Raw genomic sequence first — 23974 nt, forward strand, 5'->3', positions numbered from 1 at the left:
AGCTGAAGAGTAGTAAATCACCGGGACCTGATGGTATTCATCCCAGAGTATTAATAGAACTAAAAAATGAACTTGCGGAGCTACTGTTAGAAATATGCAATCTGTCCCTAAAATCGAGTGTAATACCGGAAGACTGGAGGGTAGCCAATGTTACTCCGATTTTTAAGAAGGGTTCCAGAGGAGATCCGGGAAATTATAGACCGGTGAGTCTGACGTCGGTGCCGGGCAAGATGGTGGAGGCTATTATTAAGAATAAAATTGCAGAGCATATACAAAAACATGGACTGATGAGACAAAGTCAGCACGGATTTAGTGAAGGGAAGTCTTGCCTCACCAATCTAATGCATTTTTTTGAGGGGGTAAGCAAACATGTGGACAATGGGGAGCCGGTTGATATTGTATATCTGGATTTTCAGAAGGCGTTTGACAAAGTGCCGCACGAAAGACTCCTGAAGAAATTGCAGAGTCATGGAATCGGAGGTAGGGTATTATTATGGATTAAGAACTGGTTGAAAGATAGGAAGCAGAGAGTAGGATTGCGTGGCCAGTATTCTCAGTGGAGGAGGGTAGTTAGTGGGGTCCCGCAGGGGTCTGTGCTGGGTCCGTTGCTTTTTAATGTATTTATAAATGACCTAGAGATGGGAATAACTAGTGAGGTAATTAAATTCGCCGATGACACAAAATTATTCAGGGTCGTCAAGTCGCAGGAGGAATGTGAACGATTACAGGAGGACCTTGCGAGACTGGGAGAATGGGCGTGCAAGTGGCAGATGAAGTTCAATGTTGACAAGTGCAAAGTGATGCATGTGGGTAAGAGGAACCCGAATTATAGCTACGTCTTGCAAGGTTCCGCGTTAGGAGTTACGGATCAAGAAAGGGATCTGGGTGTCGTCGTCGATGATACGCTGAAACCTTCTGCTCAGTGTGCTGCTGCGGCTAGGAAAGCGAATAGAATGTTGGGTGTTATTAGGAAGGGTATGGAGTCCAGGTGTGCGGATGTTATAATGCCGTTGTATCGCTCCATGGTGCGACCGCACCTGGAGTATTGTGTTCAGTACTGGTCTCCGTATCTCAAAAAAGATATAGTAGAATTGGAAAAGGTACAGCGAAGGGCGACGAAAATGATAGTGGGGATGGGACGACTTTCCTATGAAGAGAGGCTGAGAAGGCTAGGGCTTTTCAGCTTGGAGAAGAGACGGCTGAGGGGAGATATGATAGAAGTGTATAAAATAATGAGTGGAATGGATCGGGTGGAGGTGAAGCGACTGTTCACGCTATCCAAAAATACTAGGACTAGAGGGCATGAGTTGAAGCTACAGTGTGGTAAATTTAAAACGAATCGGAGAAAATTTTTCTTCACCCAACGTGTAATTAGACTCTGGAATTCATTGCCGGAGAACGTGGTACGGGCGGTTAGCTTGACGGAGTTTAAAAAGGGGTTAGATAGATTCCTAAAGGACAAGTCCATAGACCGCTATTAAATGGACTGGAAAAATTCCTCATTTTTAGGTACAACTTGTCTGGAATGTTTTTACGTTTGGGGAGCGTGCCAGGTGCCCTTGACCTGGATTGGCCACTGTCGGTGACAGGATGCTGGGCTAGATGGACCTTTGGTCTTTCCCAGTATGGCACTACTTATGTACTTATGTACTTATGCTCTGTCTGCATCTGCCAAAACAGGAAAAAAAATGCTTGTCCAGCATCTGCTGCCTAGTGTACTGAGGACTGACTGAAAGCATCACTTGGAATACTCAAAGAGCCATCTGCATAAATCAGTAGGTTCAAGTTTTTGAACTCAGAGTTACAACCCAGCAGCAACCACAGCAGCAGCAGCATCCCTTAAGCTTTCTGTGGAAATTTGTAGAAAGCAGAAACAGAGAGCTTAGCTGCCTGTTGCACATTTCATGAATGGTTCACACTGGTCCTCATGGTAGGGACCACACAAGTGAATAAAACTTTCTCAGTCTGGTGAATCCTAATGCAGTTTTTAATGACCTCCCATTTGCTGCTGGCACTGTCAGCAATGTTTCTCGTTCTTTTCATAGTTAATCTTTGGGATTATCTGTTTCTGTTCTGGGGGTGATATTCAAAGCGATTTCTTGTGTGGGGATATCCTCTGATATTCTACTTTTCCAGTTAACACCCCTGAATATCAGCACAAATGATCAAACTGAAAATGGGCTGTTTTGTGAGTGATCTGGGGGCAAAGTCAGCACTTATGCAATTAAGTGCTAATATTCAGCATTTAAGCACATAAGTTAATAGGACAAATTGGACTTCATTAAACACAGTCCTATCTTTATGCGGTTCACCCTAGCTGGTTAACTGCTGAATATCACACTTCAGCAGCCACTTAACCCCGGATATTAAGTTCCAGTGCCTAGACATGGCCTGGCATTGAATGTAAGTACATAAGTATTGCCACACTGGGACAGACCAAAGGTCCATCAAGCCCAGCATCCTGTTTCCAGCAGTGACCAATCCAGGTCACAAATACAGGCAAGATCCCGAAAAAGTTCAATACATTTAAGCTACTTATCCCAGAAACAAACAGTGGATTTTACCCAAGTCAATTTATTTTTGTTACATTTGTACCCTGCACTTTCCCACTCATGGCAGGCTCAATGTGGCAATGGAGGGTTAAGTGACTTGCCCAGAGTCACAAGGAGCTGCCTGTGTCAGAAGTGGGAATTGAACTCAGCTCCACAGGACCAAAGTCCACCACCCTAACCACTAGGCCACTCCTCCACTTAATAATGGTATATGGAATTTTCCTTTAGGAAGCCATGCAGACCTTTTTAAAACCCCGCTAAGCTAACCACCATTACCACGTTATCTGGCAACGAATTCCAGAGTTTAATTACTCGGTGAATGAAGAAACATTTTCTCCGATTCATATTAAATTTACTACTTTGTAGCTTCATCGAATGCCCCCTAGTACTAGTATTTTTGGAAAGAGTAAACAAACAATTCACATCTACCCGTTCCACTCTATTCATTATTTTATAGACCTTTATCATATCTCCTCTCAGCTGTCTTTTCTCCAAGCTGAAGAGCCCTAGATGCTTCAGCCTTGCCTTTCCTCATAGGGATGTCGTCCCATCCCCTTTATCATTTTTGTTGCTCTTCTCTGTACCTTTTCTAATTCCACCATGGACCGATACAAAGGCATTATAATGTCCTCACTTTTGTTTTCCATTCCTTTCCTAATAATACCTAACATTCTATTTGCTTTCTTAGCTGCTGCTGCAGCACACTGAGCAGAGGGTTTCAACATATCATCAACAATGACGCCGAGATCCCTTTCTTGGTCGGTGACTCCTAACATGGAGTCTTGCATTATGTAGCTATAGTTCAGGTTCCTCTTTCCCACATGCATCATTTTGCACTTGCTCACATTAAATGTCATCTGCCATTTAGACGCCCAGTCTCCCAGTCTTGTAAGGCCCTCTTGTAATTTTTCATAATCCTCTTGCGATTTAACAACTTTGAATAACTTTGCGTCATCAGCAAATTTAATTACCTCACTAGTTACTCCCATCTCTAGATCATTTATAAATATGTTAAAAAGCAGCGGTCCCAACACAGACTCCTGGGAAACCCCACTATCTACCCTTCTCCATTGAGAATACTGACCATTTCACCCTACTCTTTGTTTTCTGTCCTTCAACCAGTCTTTAATTTACAATAGGACACTACCTCCTATCCCATGACTCTCCAATTTCTTCTGGAATCTTTCATGAGGTACTTTGCCAACTGCCTTTTGAAAATCCAGATGCACAATATCAAGTGACTTGCCTTTATCCACTTGTTTGCTCACCCTTTCAAAGAAATGTAATAGATTAGTGAGGCAAGATTTCCCTTTACGAAATCCATGTTGGCTTTGTCTCATTAATCCATTCTTTTGAATATGCTCTGTAATTTTGTTCTTTATAATAGTCTCTACCATTTTGCCCGGCACCAACGTCAGGCTCACGGGTCTATAATTTCCCGGATCCCCATGGAACCTTTTTTTAAAATATCTGCGTTACATGGGCTACCCTCCAATCTTCCGGTATTACTATCAATTTTAAAGATAAATTATATATTACTAACAATTTGTCAAATTGCCCCATTACATTCTCTAGGTTTATAGATTTACTTTAGTTTCTCTGACTTGTCAGCTTTGAATACCATTTCTGGCACTAGTATCTCTCCCAAATCTTCCTCAGTGAAGACTGAAGCAAAGAATTCATTTAATCTCCCCACTATGGCTTTGTCCTCCCTGATCGCCCCTTTTACCCTTGTTGGGCAGACTGGATGGACCATGCAGGTCTTTTTCTGCCATCATCTACTATGTTTAATTCTATCAGTACTCTGGTATGAATACCATCTGGTCCAGTAGATTTGCGACTCTTCAATTTGTCAAATTGCTCCATTACATTCTCTAGGTTTATAGATTTACTTCAGTTTCTCCGACTCGTCAGCTTTGAATACCATTTCTGGCACCGGTATCTCTCCCAAATCTTCCTCGGTGAAGACTGAAGCAAAGAATTCATTTAATCTCTCCGCTATGGCTTTGTCCTCCCTGATCGCCCCTTTTACCCTTTGGTCATCTGCTGGTCAACCGATTCTTTTGCTGGCTTCTTGCTTTTAATATACCTAAAACAATTTTTACAATGTGTTTTTGCCTCCAACGCAATCTTTTGTTTTCAAAGTCCCTCTTTGCCTTCCTTATCAGCGCTTTGCATTTGACTTGACATTCCTTATGCTGCTTCTTATTATTTTCAGTCGGTTTCTTCTTCCATTTTCTGAAGGATTTTCTTTTAGTTTCCTTCACCTCACTTTTTAACCATGCCAGCTGTCGTTTGGTCTTCCTCCCTCCTTTTTTAATACATGGAATATATTTGGCCTGGGCTTCCAGGATGGTATTTTTGAACAGCATTCATGCCTGATGTAAATTTTTGACCCTTGCAGTTGCTCCTCTATTTTCACCATTCTTCTCATTTTATCATTGTCTCCTTTTTGAAAGTTAAATGCTAACGTATTGGATTTCCTGTTTATGATTATTCCAAAGCTAATATCAAATCTGATCGTATTATAATCACTGTTATCAAGCAGCCCCATCACCATTACCTCCTGCACCAGATCATGCACTCCACTAAGGACTAGGTGTAGAATTTTTCCTTCTCTTGTTGGCTCCTGTACCAGCAGCTCCATAAAGCAGTCCTTGATTTCGTCAAGGAATTTTACCTCCCTAGCATGTACTGTGTTATATTTACCCAGTCAAAATTGGGGTAATTAATGTCACCCATTATTATCGTGTTGCCCAGTTTGTTAGCCTACCTAATTTCCAATAACATATCTACATCTGTCTGTTCATCCTGGCCAGGCGGATGGTAGTACACTCCTATCACTATCCTTTTCCCCTTTACACATGGAATTTCAATCCATAGGAATTCCAAGATGTGTTTTGTTTCCTGCAGAATTTTCAAGCTATTTGATTCAGGACATGCCTTAATATACAGTGCTACCCCTCCTACAATTCGATCCACCCTATCACTACAATATAATTTGTACCCCGGTATGACAGTGTCCCACTGGTTATCCTCCTTCCACCAGGTCTCAGAGATGCCTATTATATCTAATTTTTCATTTAGTGCAATATATTCTAACTCTCCCATCTTATTTCTTAGGCTTCAGGCATTCACATATAGACATTTCAAACTATGTTTGTTGTTCCTATTTACATCATGCTCAATACTTGACAGTAGGCATCTGGTTAGTCACTTTTGTCCCTAAACTAAGAAGGACACAAGCAATCAGATCACTTTCTCTCTCTCGCATCCAACCTTCCATACACACTTGTGCTTTGTTATTAGGTTGGCACCTATGCTTGTAGGCATTAAGCCTTACACTCAAGCCCCATAGACCCAATTTTTTTTTTGTTACATTTGTACCCTGCACTTTCCCACTCAAGGCAGGCTCAATGTGGCTTACATGGGACAATGGAGGGTTAAGTGACTTGCCCAGAGTCACAAGGAGCTGCCTGTGCCTGAAGTGGGAATTGAACTCAGTTCCTCAGGACCAAAGTCCACCACCCTAACCACTAGGCCAAATTGCAAGCAGTGATATTAAAGAATATGACATAAATAAATCCCTCTTTCTCGAGATTTCATTTCAACTTCTAAATAAAGCTTCAGTTGCTATTTCAATCGCCCTCACACTTTCACTCATATAGCACTTAACACCTTAGCTACTCCCATTGCCTTACTACCTGGCTAGTAACCCAGCTCATAAGCCCTATAGGCCAAACTCCCAAACCTTGTAAGCCTACCAGAAATAATTGTTCAGGGGAAAAAATAAATTCCCTTTTCTCTGTGACCTTGCTTCCACTTTAAAAATAAGAGCTCCTGTCATTGTTTTAATCGCTTCTACACTCTCACACAACACTTTCCCAAAGTTTCAGAACACAATTTTTTTTTCAAAAGAAAATTGCTTCTAAGGAGAAACCCAGATCCCTCTTATCCCTAGAGTCAGAACTATTAATTTAGGAATCTGTTAATAGCTTTTTGGCTCAAAAACCTTTCTGCCACAGAGCTCTCACAAAGCATCCAACCTCTCTGAGAACTTCAGCCCCTTCAACAACAGCAAGCACAGCTGTTACTAGGAGTAACAGTGACTCAGAGTCACCAGCTGATCTCCAGTAACCAATCAAACGTGGTACATAAAACTTTCAAGGGCAAAGAACCTAACTAAAAAGTCCACGTTCTCCATTTTGATCTCATAGAAAATAATGGGAAACATACATTTTTACTACAATTAACACAAAAATGTCTACAAAATTCACTCAGAAAGTCCTGTTAACGTTAATCCTATCAAATTCCACATTCCATATTTTTCTCATAACTTTTGCTCCTCACCGACCAATGCTAATACATAGATATGTGGATGCCAGCTCTGAATATCGGGCCGGTTCCCGTATAACTTCTTTTTCTAAAAAAAGAAAAGCCCTCAAGCCCCCATCTTGCCCCCTGACAATATGCCCTCTTTCTCTCCCCTTCCCCCAGCCCATATCAGGACCCCCCTGTCAATGTATTGCTGATTTTAAAAAAGGGTTCCAGAGGTGATCAGGGTAATTGTAGACCGGTGAGCCTGACGTCAGTGCAGGCAAAATGGTAGAGACTATTATAAAGAACAAAATTACAGAGCATATTCAAAAACATGGATTAATGAGACAAAACAAACATGAATTTAGAGAAGGGAAATATTGCCTCACCAATCTATTACATTACTTTGAATGGGTGAACAAACATGTGGATAAAAGGTGAGCTGGTTATTGTGTATCTGGATTTTCAAAAGGCGTTTGACAGAGTACCTCATGAAAGACTCCAGAGGAAATTGGAGAGTCATGGGATAGGAGGTACGGTTTTATTGTGGTTTAAAAATTGGTTAAAAGATAGAAAACAGAGAGTAGGGTTAAATGGTCAGTATTCGTAATGGAGAAGGGTAGATAGTGGAGTTCCCCAGGTTGTCTGTGTTGGGACTTCTGCTTTTAAACATATTTATAAATGGAAAAAGGAGCGGTCCCGGGGCGTGTCAAAATGGCGGCCGTGAGTGTTTGCTAACGGTCCAAATTTTAGCTGCTGGCGTTTCCTTATCGCTTTCCTAATGCCACATACTAAAAGAAAGGGGCTGGTGAAAGTTCGACTGCCATCGGACAGAACCTCTTCCCCAGTCCAGCAGACGCTGGACCGATATGCAACACCCCGTTCTCTTACCAGAGTGGAGATCCCCGCTGAAGGGTCCGATAAAGGAGAATCGGGCCTCTTGGGGAACGAAACATCTTTGTCTCCTCCGATTCCCAACCCTCCACCACGTCCCGCGTATTCAGGAGGCGAGGCGGGAAGCATAACAGATTCGGAAGTCGATGCTGTCTTAGCTTCCGCTGGCAGGGCCTCTAATCCAAACGCGGAGGAGAAGAAAATGGAAGCAAAGATTGCTTCCGTGGTGATCACTTTGGAGTCCATTTGGGGAGCTTTGCAACGTTTAACTACTGTGACTACTTCTAATGCTCAAGATATGACCCAACTGGTTAACAAGATAGATATTTTGACGGCTTCAATAGACGAAATAAAAAAGGAAACAACGCAGCAAGTGACACAAATACAACTTGAGGTAAAGACTTTAAATTCCTCTACTAATGCTATTATATCGGATGTGACATTGATTCGTAGAAAGTTGGAGCAAATTGAAAATCATAATCGCCGTTTAAATCTTAGAATTCTAAATTTCCTGATGGTTCCAGGTCTCAACCCGATGGAGCTTTTTAAAAAATATCTAATGGAGATATTACGTTTTCCTGAAGCAGCATTTCCCCCTTTGAATAAAATGTACTACTTGCCTTTACCTAAGCGAAATCGAGAAGAACAGGAGACCCCTGGGCATATGATACAAACTCAACAAGATGATCAGACTTTAAATGATATTTCTGCCTTGCTAGAAGATTCGTTAAATGAAGTTACTTTGAGACGAACATTAATGGCTTCCTTCGTATTTGAGCAGGACTTAAATTCTGTATTAAAGTTGTACTTTAAAAACTCTAATAAAACTTTTTGTTGACACAGAATTTGGATTTATCCAGATGTCATAAAATCTACTCAGGACAGAAGGAGGAAATTTTTGGCTCTTCGAGAAGAAACAAATTTAATAGGAGCGAAGTTTCTAACATTTCCCTGTAAATGTATAATAAGATATCTGGACAATAAATATATTTTTTGGGAGCCGGAACAACTTAAAGCTTTCTTAGATTCAAAAAGAATACCCAGTGGACCCAAGAAGTGAGAGAAGTTGGAAAATATAAAATGAGAGAATTAAACGGTCAGGCCAGTTACTGATAATTAGTTATTTGTGATAGGTTCTTCTTAACCTTTTGGAATACGCTCCCTATGTATCTCCCTTAGATTTATGGTTCTAATTAAGAGATGTATAAAACTTTGTTGTATTGATATTCATTTGATACTTTTTCCTCTCTGTGTTTCAATTTGCAAGTGAATTTTGTGTAACTTGTAAAGCATAAATAAAAATATAATAAAAAAAAAACAAAACATATTTATAAATGATCTAAAGCTGGGAGTAACTAGTGAGGTAATATAATTTGCTGACAACACAAGTTATTCAAAGTTGTTAAATCGCGAGAGGATTGTGAAAAATTACAAGAGGACCTTACGAGACTGGGAGACTGGGCCAGTGGCGTAGCCACAGGTGGGCCTGGGTGGGCCAGGGCCCATCCACTTAGGGCTCAGGCCTACCCAACAGCAGCACATATTTAGTGCTAGCTAGTGGGGATCCCAAGCTCCGCCAGCTGAAGACCTCCCCCTGATGGTGCTGAAAACACTGCTCTCCACTTCAGCAGTCTAAGCTTCCTAAGCTGCTGATACTGTCCTCATCGCATTGGGGGGGGGGGGTGGGGGGGGGTGGGGGGGGGGGGGGGAGAACACTTGGTACCCACGTACTTCTTGACTAGGCCCACCCAAAATCTCAAAATCTGCTGTCTGGCTACGCTCCTGGACTGGGCGTCTAAGTGGCAGATGACATTTAATGTGAGCAAATGCAAAGCGATGCATTTGGGAAAGAGGAATTCGAACCATAGCTACGTAATTCAAGGTTCCACATTAGAAGTCACCGACCAGGAAAGGAACCTGTGAGCACCAATGTTGATGTTACGCTGAAACCCTCTGCTCTGTGTGTAGCAGCGGCAGCTACGAAAGCAAATAGAATGTTAGGTATTATTAGGAAAGGAATGGAAAACAAAAATGAGGATGTTATAATGCTTTTGTATCGCTCAATGGTGCGACCGCACCTCAAATATTGTGAGACTTCTGGTCTCCACATCTCAAAAAAGATATAGTGGAATTAGAAAAGTTACAGAGAAGGGCGTTTGAATATGATAATTGGGATGGAATGACTTCTGTATAAGGAAAGGCTAAAGCAGCTAGGGCTCTTTATCTTGGAGAAAAGATGTTGAAACCCTCTGCTCTGTGTGCAGCAGCAGCAGCAGCAGCAGCAGCTAAGAAAGCAAATAGAATGTTAGGTATTATTAGGAAAAGAAAGGAAAGCAAAAGTGAGGACATTATAATGCCTTTGTATCGGTCCATGGTGTGACCGCATCTTGAATAGTGTGTTCAATTCTGGTCGCCGCATCTCAAAAAAGATATGGTGGAATTAGAAAAGGTACAGAGAAGAGCAATGAAAATGATAAAAGGGGATGGGACGACTTCCCTCTGAGAAAAGGCTGAAGCGTCTAGGGTTCTTCAGCTTGGAGAAAAGACAGCTGAGGGGAGAGATGGAGTGGAACGGGTAGACGTGAATAGTTTGTTTACTCTTTCCAAAAATTCTAGTACTAGGGGGCATGGGATGAAGCTACAAAGTAGTAAATTTAATATGAATCGGAGAAACGATTTCTTCACTCAACGTGTAATTAAACTCTGGAATTCGTTGCCAGAGAATGTGGTAAAGACGGTTAGCTTAGTGGGGTTTAAAAATGGTCTGGACGGCTTCCTAAAGGAAAAGTCCATAGACCATTATTAAAATGGACTTGGGGAAAATCCACTGCTTATTTCTAGGATAAGCAGCATAAAATGTATTGCACTGTTATGGGATCTTGCTAGGTATTGTAACCTGGATTAGCCACTGTTAGAAACAGGATGTTGGGCTTGATGGACCTTTGGTCTATCCCAGTATCTCAATACTTATGTGCTTATGTACTTATGTGGCTACATAACTCTTATGCAGCCTCGGCTGAATATCGCCCAGGCCTGCCCCAAATTATTCCCTGAAATTCAGTGCTGTGCCATGTCTGGGCAACAGCACTGAATATCAGGCAATAATTTAGCTGGTGATGAACAGCATTTAAGAAAAATGCTGACCGCTGTCGGCTGAATATTGGGTGGAGTGCCTTTTTAAAACTGCGGGAACAAGGCTTTTTAGTGTTTCTGCAGAGCGGTAGACACTGTTACTTCCATATCTACGTTAATTTTTTGAAACGTTTTGCTGTTCCTGCGGATTTACCATGAGTCTTCACTCTCATGTCATTCTCTATGTCAGGGCTCAACAAAGCCCAGTCGCCATGTCACCATGGTGCCTAGAAATTGCACTCTGGTGCTTGGGATTTCATACCCAGAAAGTTTTTTTTCCCTATTCACAGTACTGCCTCTGAAACAGCTTTCCTGGCTCTGCACAGTGATCAGATTCTTTACATACTTGAGCCACACTGTGCAGGAGGTTCAGGAAGTCTCATGGGACTTGAAACCAAGAGACTTCCTTAGATTCATGTAGAGCTCGGTTCAAGTATGTGTTGAGCCTAGTCACTGTAGAGAACCAGGAAAACTGTTTTAGAGGCAATGCTGTGAATAGAGATGCTACAGCTAGTGACTATGAAGAGGCTGGGGGGGGGGGGGGGAATGAGAGAGTGACTAGCTGAAGGTTAGGGGGGGGGGCATGAGAGACTGGGTTAAGACTGGAGGGGTGGTATGAGAGATACTGACCAGAGGAATACTGGAAGGGGAGCATGAGAGAGGCTGATCAGGGGAAAGCTAAAGGAGGGACATGAGAGAGCCTGGCCAGGGGAAGGCTGGAAGGGGGCATGAGAAATTGGCTTAGTGAAGGCTTGAGAGGGCATGAGAGACTGGGTGAAGGCTAGAGGGGGGCATGAGAGACTTGCTGGGTAAAGGCTGGGGGGGCATGAGATACTGGCAGGGTGAAGGCTGGAGGGGGCATGAGAGACTGACTGTGTGAAGGCTGGAGGAGGGTCATGAGAGACTGGCTTGGTGAAGGCTGATGGGGGCATGAGAGAGACTGGGTGAAGGCTGGAGAGTGGCATGAGAGAGAGAGAGAGAGAGAGAGAGAGAGAGAGAGAGAGAGAGAGAGACTTAGATTGATGTGGACCCAGGACATAGTGATACTTGAAACAAAGATGCAGTTGCCTTTTTGCTTTAGCTATCAAGGCAGTGCTGTCACACAGCTGACAGTATACTATAGGAAACTGCTGATTCTGCCAGTGACTTGCAAAGGCACCTTGAGGAACTGATTTACTAAAGTGTCTTTGCCCAGGGACATAGAATAGGAAAAGAGCCTTAGTAAATCATTTTCTGAAAGAGCTACTGCTAATATGGCAGAGGATTTCCATCCACCTTCTCTCCCCCCCCCCCCCAAGAAAAAAAAATTCATTGTGTACAAAGTTGGAGGAGTGGGGAAGGAGAAGCAGGAGGGGTCTCAGCTGCTGGTTCCTAAGTTTTTGGGCTGACTCCTAGATTTAATGAAAATTTGTCAAGGCCTACTCTAGGTAGTCCCCCTCAATTTAATTTATGTGCAATGCGGATGACGTGGGGACTCTTGAAATGTCAGCTCCAAGCTGTGACCTTGGCACTGTGAAGTAGTTATCTTATGTGCTTGAGGTGTTGCATATCCCTCCTATTTTGGTTTCAAGGTTTGCTAAATTCTTATTATTCCACCTATCCTCTCCTAGTTGGTATCCCTCAAAATTCAATACTTGTCACACTTCTATCAGTACTTGTTCTTTGGGATTCTGATTTCATCACATAATTTACCTGTACAGTTCTTCTGCCCTGTAGCAAAGTTATTCCTATGGCTTTTGACTCTATGTTCTCTTGTTTGTTGTATCTAATGGCAGTGGTGTTCCTTGGTCGGCTGGCACCTGGGGCGAATTGCTGCTGTGTACCTACCCCGATGCATCATCATCCCCCCCCCCGGGCACAGCGTCCCCCCCCCGGGTGCAGCATCATCATCCCCCCGGCGCATCATCTCAAGACACCTCCTCCTCCTGGGTGCATTGCCTCTTACCTCATGAGGTGCTGGGAGCTGCTGCACGACTGTTGGCTTCGCCGATTCCCTGCTCCATCTGCCCCGGAACAGGAAATAACATCAGAGGGAGAAGGGAACCGGCAGAGTCGACAGCCGCGCAGCTTCTCCATGCACCCTCCCTGCAGTGTGCATCGGGGGTGGACCGGCCCCACTGCCCTGTCTAATGGGATGTTATCATTGAAACATACAGGGGTAAATATTCATTCAGTGGAAGTGAGCGTTTTGCTGACTGCCATCAGCGTTATTCCCGGATGTTCAATGTTGGGCCATGTCCAAGCTTCGGCATTGAATATCTGGTATATGCGGTGCCGGCTAAAACAAGGTCATTCAATTTGATATTCAGAACTTAATCGGCCATGGGTTACTGCACAAAGATAACCTTGGCTGGTAAAGTGCTGGATATCTCCCCCGTCCTGAGAACTGGTTGGAGTTCATACCTCAGAAAATCTTCTCAGGGAGGATCAGCGTTTTTGAACTCAGAGGAGATGTCCCAAGCAGTGGTGTACAAAGGGCGGGGCGGTAGGGGCGGTCCACCCCGGGTGTCAGCAGGTGTGTTTGTGTGTGGGGGGGAGTGCTACGCTCCCGCTGCTCCCACCCTTTAAAAAAAATCTGTGAAGCGGCGTGCCAGGCAGCGCCTCGCGTCTGCCCTGCTTGTAAAGATCCCAGGTGGATAAAGCACAAAGGGGAGAAAAAAAAAATATGTCTGTGTTCTTGGATTCTATTTGCTACAGATCCCAAAGTGATTCAGTGAACCAGAATAGTAAAGGAAAGTTTTAGGAATTGTCCACCCAAACATCTCACTAAGCAATTGTCCACCCAAACATCTCACTAAGCAACTTGTATGTTACAGAATAGCCAAAACAACAATAGGGCAGACAATCTGCAAGATACAATGTGATAAAAACAAAGAAGGTGCCCTGAATAAAATCTTATATTTAAAAGGATTTTATTCCCTACTGTAGTGAATAATATTCTTTTAAATATAAGATTTTATTCAGATCTGCTTCTTTGTTATAGAATAGCGCAATATCCCACAAATTCTATAAAAATTGTGCACGCAAATTTGGATATGCATTGAATTTGTGCGTGCAATTTATTTATAATGAGCCAATTGGTGCTAATAATTGGCTTTCTAACAACGATTATTGGCACTTATTAGATTCAGTTAGAACTTATGCATGTAAATTTAGGCGTGGGATCCACAAATAAATTTTACGCGTGGACTAAAAAAAAGGGGGTGAGGATATGGGCATGTCATGGCTGTTTTGGGGTGGATCAAGGCATGGTTTTGAGTTATGTGCATAGTTAGAGAATATAGGGGCTCCATGTGTAAATTTAAGCGTGGCCATTTGCACCATATTTTCGTTGGTGCAAATGGTGACCCCCTGGGCCTGAGTGCTATTCTATAAACCATGCCTAGCTTTAAGCATGGTTTATAAAATAGCGCTTTTTCAGTGCCAATGTTTTGGCACCATATATAGAATCTAGCCCTATGCATATAAGTTCTAGTATTCTATAATGTATGTGCGCAGTTGGTGCCTAAATTTAGGCAGTAAGTTGGAGAATGAAGAGGTTTGTCTTTTTATTCAGCCAAAATCTGGAATGGATTTCAATTTCATTTGCGTGTGACTGCTGAGAGATAGAAAACAAAATCGGGGCACAGTATTCTAGAATACTGGGGTATCAAGCCCATCGTGTGTATCAGGAGTTACAGCAGGTTTTGGAAGGCATAAGTCCCTGTATTCAAAGTTTGGTGCGAGAATCCACTCTAAGCGCTATTCTATAAAGGGCGCTTAGCACAGAGTGCCCTTTATAGAATACAAATTTAGTGCAGATCTTTCTGGCTCCTCTTTGGGCGCCATTTTCTGACCAAAGTGTTTGTTCACCATTGGTCTTTGGAGTTGAAAGAAACTTTCTCCCATACCTATTCCACATGAGCCCAGAACATAAGAAGTAAATATTCCCCTTCATGTAAACAACCTTCTGCATGCAAAAGTAAAGTGAAGTACACCTTCAATTATCTTCACAGTAAGATTTTGTGATAATATAGTTTATGGGCATAAGAGCAGTTGAGAGAACAGCCCTACAAGAATCCATATCAGAACTAGGAATACCCTCCCCACCCCCCACCCCCAGATTGCAAACAATGTTTCTTCCCTACCCAAAAGCAAATGTTGTAGGCTTTGGAGGAGGGAAGGGAGATTAGGGAAAGGCAACTGAGGGTAGGAGGGAAAAGCTCCACTGAACCCAAGGGAAAGGAGGAGTTCAGAAAAACTAAAGGAATCTGGAGCACCAGAGCAAGTTTAAGAAGCTTTAGGAAGCAGGTTTCCTTACTTCACATCAGGATTGCTAATACACCAATCAGACCCAAATGGGGGGGGGGGGGCTATATTTCCCAAGATCCCCAATAACTTCCTTCCTGGGAATAGTTGGAAGGGAGGGAGGTGGATGGAGTCCTTTCCATTGAAGCCAGATGTGCTGGAACTTGCTGCGAAGAAACTGAGAAGCAGGAGCTATGGACCTGGACAGCCTCAAATTCCATTCCAGCTCTAAAAAGGAATATAAGTACATAAGTATTGCTAAACTGGGACAGACCAAAGGTCCATCAAGCCCAGCACCCTGTTTCCAACAGTGGCCAATCCAGGTCACAAATACCTGGCAAGATCCCAAAAAAGTATAAAACATTTTATACTGCTTATCCCAGAAACAGTGGATTTTCCACAAGTCCAATAATGGTCTATGGACTTTTCCTTTAGGAAGCCGACCAAACATTTTTAAAACTCTGCTACTTTACCACATTTTCTGGCAACGAATTGTAGAGTTTAATTTTACGATGAGTGAAGAAAAATTTTCTCCAATTCGTTTTAAATGTACTACTTTGTAGCTTCATCAGATGCCACCTAGTCCTAGTATTTTTGCAAAGCGTAAACAGACGCTTTACATCTACCCGTTCAACTCCACTCATTATTTTATAGACCTCTATCATATCTCCCCTCAGCCGCCTTTTCTCCAAGCTGAAGAGCCCTAGCCGTTTTAGTCTTTCCTCATAGGGAAGTCGTCCCATCCTCGTTATCATTTTTGTTGCCCTTCTCTGCACGTTTTCTAATTCCACTATATCTTTTTTGAGATGCAGTGAACAGAATTGAACACAGTATTCGAGGTGTGGTCGCACCATGGAGCGATACAAAGACATAATGTCCTAATTTTTGTTTACAGTTTATGGAGCCGGCAAAACTATAGCTGTTTAAGTGCAATATTCAGCATTTAAACAGCTATGGTGAACCACATAAAGATAGAGTTAACCTGGCCAGTAAGGTCTAAATATCAGCTCATAAGAGGCCAAATGCTGACTCCACCCCTCTCCGCCCCCAAAACAACCGGTTTTGAGTTGGACACTAACTGGACATCTTCAGCGGCTCTAACTTGTTAAATCACTTTGGGGCCTTTTTACAAAGGAGCACTGAAAAATGGCCTGCGGTAATGGAGATGCGTGTTTTGGGATCATTTTTCAGTGCACCTGTCAAAAATAACTTTTTAAAATTTTTTCTGTAAATGGCGTGTGGCAAAATGAAAATTGTCTTGCATCCATTTTGGGTCTGAGACCTTACCACCAGCCATTGCCTTAGCGGTAAGGTCTCACGCACTAATCGGGCAATAATGACCTATGCGTGTCAAATGCCACTTGGCGAGTGCCCAATATGTGTGTCTGAAAATAATTTTTCACACGTGCATATTGGACGCGCACCAAAAATGAAATTACAGCAAGAACCACGTGGTAGACAGGCAGTAACTCCATTTTGGCACACGTTGGGTGTGCGTAGACGTTTACGTGGTGTAGTTAACAGCCCCCCTTAAATATCGACTCCTACATTTTTTTCCTGTGTTATTAATAGCTCACTCTACTTATCAATAGTTGCACTGTTGAACAACAGGGAACACTATCCTGCTTATTTTCAAAAGAGAAAAACGCCAATAGTGCGACCTAAATCGGGAGATAGACGTTTATCTCACAAAAGCGCCCAAATCGGTATAATCGAAAGCCGATTTTGGGTGTTTCCAACTGCACTCTGTCACGGAAACGAATAAAGTTGACGGGGTGTGTCGGAGGCGTGGTGGAGGCAAAACTGGGGCGTGGTTATCAGCCAAGGAGATGGGCGTCTTTAGCTGATAATCGAAAAAAAAAAAAAGCGTTTTGACCATGATTTTGGGTCACTTTTTTGGACCTTTTTTTTTCATGAACAAGTCCCAAAAAAGTGCTCCAACTGCCCAGATGACCACTGGAGGGAATCGGGGATGACCTCCCCGGACTCCCCTAGTGGTCACTAACCCCCTCCCACCAAAAAAAACCCACTTTACAAACTTTTTTTCCAGCCTGTATGCCAGCCTCAAATGCCGTACCCACCTCCATGACAGCAAAATGTGTTCGATCCTGTCACAGCCTTTCCCTGGGTCAGATGTGGCTCTCGGGTGCAGTACAGGGTCACATCAGTGGTGGGTGTAGGGTATTGGGCTCTGTGATTTCATTAGCTTGTGTTACAGTCTCACGATGGTGGTAGTTGGTAGGCTCTTCTCCCATGGTGCTTTCCCCCCTGCCTACGGGGTCAGAGTGTGCCCTGTTGTGTTTCCTGTTGTAGTCCATGCGGTAGTGGCCATTTTTGTAAGCCAGTTTTAGATCCCTTTCACGTGTTAGCCATGTTACAGAACTTAGTTCTTCCCTTGAATGTGGCTGAAAGAGGGCATTGTACAGCATTCTGCCAGCTCTGACCTACTGCTCATCTCAGTACCAGGGAGACTCGTTGCCAGTGGGGCACAACCTCTGATCTGCAGTTAACTGTGAGTAAAGGCGGTTATTCCAATAAAGGATGTTTTCGGAGAGATTAGTCTTCAGGTGTCAACTGGTGTGCCAATGTTATACAGCAGCAACAAGTCCTAGAGGCCTGCGTGTATGCAGGTCCCTGGAGCACTTTTAGTGGTTACCGCAGTGCACTTCAGCCAGGTGGCCCCAGGCCCCCCCCCCCCCCCACCTGTAACACTTGTGCTGGTAAATGGGAGGCCTCCAAAACCCACTGTACCCACATGTAGGTGCCCCCTTCACCCCTAAGAGCTATGGTAGTGTTGTACATTTGTGGGTAGTGGGTTTTGGGGGAGGGGGGTTGGGAGCTCAGCACCCATGGTAAGGGAGCTATGCGTGTGGGAGCTTTTTCTGAAGTCCACCGCACTGACCTAGGGTGCCCAGTTGGTGTCCTGGCATATCAGGGGGGCCAGTGTACTACCAATCCTGGCCCCTCCCACGACCAAATGGCTCGGATTAGGACATTTTTGAGCTGGGCGTTTTTAGTTTCCATTATTGCTAAAAAAACAAACGCCCAGCTCAAAAACGTCCATTTTTTCGAAAATACGGTTCGGCCCGCCCCTTCACGGACCCGTTCTTGGAGATAAATGCCCATGGAGATAGGCGTTGCCGTTTGATTATGCCCCTCCAAGTCAGCAATAGCGCACAGTATTAATGACACAGAGGAATTCTATGAAATGACCCTCAAAGTTCGGCAAGGGAAAAACTTGGCATTAAGTGCAATTCTAAAAAGGGAGCCCACCCTTTGTAGAATCACACTTGGTGCCGATTCCGCTGCCTAAATATGAGCACTGCTGAAACCTGGTGTAAATGCTGTTACCCACATTAGGCGCATTGAGGCAGTATCTATAACAATGCGTGTAACTTTTCGGAATGCCCTTGAAATGCCCATGCCACTCCCATGGCTTCACCCCCTTTTGAGTTATATACTATTAGATTTAGGTGCCATGCCTTATAGAATAGCACAGAGCCAGATGCATGCACAAATTCTATCTGGTTCCAATTAACATCAATAATTGCTAACACCCAATATTTGCCATCAATTGGGTTGTTAACTAAGTTGCATGCATATTTGAGGATCTCACCTAAATTTTGGCATGCAAATTTGGGCAACCGTTATAGAATCCCAGTTATTGCCTCCAAAACAGGAAAAATAAAAGAACAAAATGGAAAAAGCCTGTAAATTACATGGCAATCTAAAGAAAACAAACATTATTGGCTTGCACTAACGGAAAATGAAAAGAAATGGTTATGAAAAAGAAGACATGGCAAACATTCCAGAAGATGAAAGACTAATCAGATGTGTAAGGGTCCAAGATCCTTTTTTAAGGGCGTCTACAGTTATGCCTTGCAGCAATGGCGTTTACTAGCAGGAATCTGGATATTGGAAATATTCTGTCCTTCAGGCCCCTGAACATTAGAATCCAGGGTTTCTCCTTCTTCTTGGGATCCTCAGGTGCAAGTTAATGTTATTGGATTTCATGTAACCAAGAATTATCCACCTTTTGAAATATTTTGCACTCTCGATAATCTCACTAGGGCTGGCAGCAATGCAGATTTACCCGGTAGGAAGTGGGCTGGGGAAAACGACCCCGTAGACTACTTTTGTTCCATGGATCAGAGTTTTCTCATCCCTACACTGAAGTGGTGTCTGAGCTGGGATCCCTCTCCATTATCCAATTATACCCCCATCACCATCACCACCACAGGCTATATCTAGCTTTACCTCTTCCCCTCCTCCCTCACCAGAGTTTACAGTCAGTGTTAGCATCATGATTTGTACAGAGACTATACAGAGTTACATAAAAGGCAGTTCTTTGGGGTTTTGGAGCATACAATGTAGTCAATGCAGAGCAGAGAGAGAGAGAGAGAGAGAGAGAGAGAGAGAGAGAGAGAGCGAGCAAATAAGGGGCTAAGTATTAAATTCTGGTCACTGCATTTGTAGTGCTGTACAGTGGAGGGCAGCAGGTTTTGGGTGGGTTTCGCGGAGAACTCAGGGGACAAGATAAGGCAGCAAAGGTGAGATGTGTACCTGGGAGCATTTTATGAAGTGCACAGAAGTGCCCTCTAGGGTGCCCCATTGCTCTCCTGGGATGCCTGGGGGACCAGTCTGCTAAAAAATGCTGGCTCCTCCTACATCCCAGTGGCTTCATTTTTTACATTTTGCACTTATTTGTTTTTTTTTAAATTGAACAAAAAAACAAACCGTCCAAAGCACAAAACCTTATTCGAAAACAGTATTAAAAAAAAAGATGTTTTTCTTTTTTTTAAATGACCTTCTTTCCTATTCAGATTTTGGACATTTTGTACAAAACATCCAAAGTCAGACTTAGACGTCATATTAAAAATGTCCCTCTATGTATATTATATGGTTTGCAAGATATTTGACCCAGTGAAAATTTCAGAAGCACGAACATGCAGGAACTCTATTTTTAGATACTGTAAAATACATTTGTGAAAATTGCCCACATTCTATTATAGTACCTTGACATGTTTATCTTGACTTTAAATAAAGCAACTGTTTGAAATGTTCAGCTTCAGTTTTGTGTTTGCTCATTTTTATTTCTGAAGGGACTTCTAACAATTTCCTGCATGACCTATTGAAAGCTCACCATATCCTCCCATTTAAATCCTTTTCTCTCAGCCTTACATAGAGTGTTATACATAGTAAAATCACTGTGCATTGTTGATATGCTCTGAATACCTTTTCTCCTTTACACAGTATAGTATAGAATATGGTATGTGAGATACAGTTGCAAGAACAACTCTCACATTCATGAAATAGGTCAGGTGGCTCCTTCAGCAGACATGTAGCATAAGAGCTCATTTCAGTGAGGAGTGTTGGCAAGCTTAAATGCAAACTCCATAGCTAAATCATAAAGCACACTATATTTTGCCTGAATAGCCGAGACAAAAAAATCCATTTGTGCTCTTAATTTTAAATTTACAGTGTTAAACTAGTTGCATTTAATATATAAGCTTGCTTATTCTAAAGGTTTTCCATAGCCCACTGCACCACATGGGACACTTGGTTTTGCTGAAACCTGGGATAATATTCAGTGCAGACTTGAACAAATAATTATGGGTCAGAACTGCTTCATCAGAGACTTGTTTAGTGCCAGTGTGTGGAGGAGTGGCCTAGTGGTTAGGGTGGTGGACTTTGGTCCTGAGGAACTGAGTTCAATTCCCACTTCAGGCACAGGCAGCTCCTTGTGACTCTGGGCAAGTCACTTAACCCTCCATTGCCACATTGAGCCTGCCATGAGTAGGAAAGCACTGGTTACAAATGTAACAAAAAAAAAAAAATAAAATTTTGCAAGTTGTATAAATAGCTGCTTGTGCTAACTGATGTCTCTCTATCTCTACATATTTTATAGTCTAGAAGTTAAGCAGCAGCGGTCTTGTACTGAACACAAATTTTGGAGTCTATTTATCAACCCACAATAGGGGTAATTCTTTATCTGTGCACCTGTACAGATATATAGGCAGTGGTGTGCTGGAGCAGGCTTTCACAGGCTTGCGAGAGCTGTTTGTTAAGTTTTTAAGAATTTTGAGAGCTGGCTACTTTAACAACCGGCTCCCAAAATGTGGGCTTGGGCCCCCTCCTGAATTCTCTTTTACTATGATGGTGGGGATGCTGAACCGTGCCAGCCAAGTAAATTGACTACTGTTGCATGCACAAGAAGTCCCAGCATGCTGCTCAGAGTCAGAAACAAGCAGCAGGGAGTGGTGGCAGTCCATTTATTGGCTGGTGGGGCTCAGCATCCCTTCCAGCAAAGTTATGACTAGCATGCCCGCATGGGGGGGGGGGGGAGGAGAGGGATGCATTTCCCCCACTAGTCCACCCCTGGCCCCCTAATTTGCAGGGCTGGCTATGCCCAGAGAGGAGCCTGTTGTTAAAAAATTCTAGCACACCTCCTATATATAGGCATCCAGGGGGCATCTGATAGGTACATATTCAATAAAAGAAAGTAGATGCCTACAAAGTTAACTGGGTATATATGCACTTACATGCTTAGGAGCAAGTGCTTACTCCAGCCATAGATCTGGTGTAGGTATGTGAGCCTAAATGCTGGTGATACACGCATAAACTCTTTGCTTGAGGCTGTGGTAACAGCGGTTAGTGTATCTGGGTTTAAAAAAGGTTTGTACAAATTCCTGGAGGAAAAGTCCATAGTCTGCTATTGAGATGGACATGCGGGAAGCCACTGCTTGCCCTGGGATTGGTAGCATGGAATGTTGCTACTAATTGAGTTTCTGTCATATACTTGTGACCTGGATTGGCTACTGTTGCAAGTAGGACACTGGGCTAGATGGGCCAATGATCTATGGCTACTCTTAGGTTCTTATGGCCCTTTTACCAAGCTACAGTAAGCACTAACGCATGCTTAGCACAGCTTAAAATGGCATAGTGTGGGGCACACTGAGGCATCCCATGGTAAGTTGCAAATGTGCGTGCGCTACCCATGTGCTAAAAAATATTTTTGATTTTTAGCAAAGGGGTCATGTCTGGGGGCGGGGAGTTGGTGTTTCTGCACTAATCAGTTAGTGCGTTGGTATCATAGCCATTGGATATCCCTGTGCCAAAAATCTGTCTGTCAAAAGCTTAACCTGTTTAAAATCAGACAAGAAGAACAGAGCTGGCAGGCTACACTGAAGCTTATAGGGATGAAAACTATGAAACCGCGAATAATTATTGTGATCTGTTTTCTTGTGAAATGTTGTAGAAATAGAGTTTCCATCTTTCATAATGTGAGTATCTAAAAAATCAATGTATGTCTGATGGTAATTGACCGTGATCATATCAGATTATGGTCCCACGTGTTAAGCCATTCCAGAAAAATCTTTAATGGCTCCTCTAAAAATCATTTCCATAAATGTACCCATTCAAAGCTTGGATATCCACATAACATGTATACCGTTTTGGAGGGAAAGGCTTTGTTTATATTTGATATTTGCTTATCTTTCCCTATATTTGTGAAGTATTTATGAAGTTTTAGTGTTTATTGTGATTAAGCATCTATATTACAGCATTACCCACAATGGGTCCAATTCTATATATGGCGCCTAAAATTACCGTGAATTAGGCAATCATGCCTAAGAGTATTCTAAATACTATGTATAAACCTATGCACGGTAGTTAGAATATGCTTAGGTATAGTTTGTGCGACTAAATCTATGCGCATCCATTTACACCACAAAAAGCTGATACAAATCCCTGTGCATAGATTTTGGAACATCCACAAAATGCCCATTTCCATAACCCTAAGCACACTCTTTTTTGTCTGCATTCATTAGAATTTAGGCACAGTACATTATAGAATACGCTTAGCAATGTATGCACGTAAATTCTAATTTTTGCCAATTAGTGCTCCTTATTGCTTGTTAAGAGCTGTTACTAACAGCTTGTTAAAACAATTAATCTACATACGTAGTTATAGAATATGCCTGGATTTAAGCACGGAACTGCATGGAACTCTAAGCGTGCATTATAAACTATTAGAGGGTAATTCTATAAAGGAAGCATGAATGGGTGTACAAGGCGGAATTCTTGTAACTTAAATTTTAGTATATTTCCAAGTTACAAACAGAAGACTGCATAGATTGGTCTAATAGTACACCTTGCAAGTCTAACCTCAAGGAGTAGTAAGTCAAGCACCATTGTTCTGGTGATATTCTAGTCATTTCCATGAATGTCAGTGGGTATTTACACACATAAATGAGCACGTATAGAATGATGACTAGCAGAAAAAGTGCATGTCATCCTTTGATGGTCCATACTTTGCCAGTAGATGTGCACATGGGGCTCTTCAGCTTGGAGAAAAGGTGGCTGAGGGGAGATATGATAGAGGTCTGTAAGATAATGAGTGGAATGGAACGGGTCGATGTGGAGCATCTGTTTATGCTTTTTTACTAGGACAAGAGGGCATGCGATGAAGCTGCAGTGTGGTAAATTTAAAACGACTTGGAGGAAATTTTTCTTCACTCAACGCGTAGTTAAACTCTGGAATTTGCTGCCGGAAAAGATGGTTAAGGCGGTTAACATAGTGGACTTCAAAAAAGGTTGGACAGCTTCCTGGAGGAAAAAGCCATAGAATGTTATTGAATGGACGAGGGAATACAGTATTTCTAGGATGGGCAGGACAAATTGCTTGTTCCTTTAGCAGCTGTCGGTGACAGGGTGCTGGGCTCAATGGACCCTTGGTCTGTCCTAGCATGGCGATGCTTATGTACCTATGTAATTTAATTTAATTTATGCAT

The sequence above is a fragment of the Microcaecilia unicolor genome, chromosome 2, assembly GCF_901765095.1.
Source record: "Microcaecilia unicolor chromosome 2, aMicUni1.1, whole genome shotgun sequence".
NCBI classification, from domain to species: domain Eukaryota; kingdom Metazoa; phylum Chordata; class Amphibia; order Gymnophiona; family Siphonopidae; genus Microcaecilia; species Microcaecilia unicolor.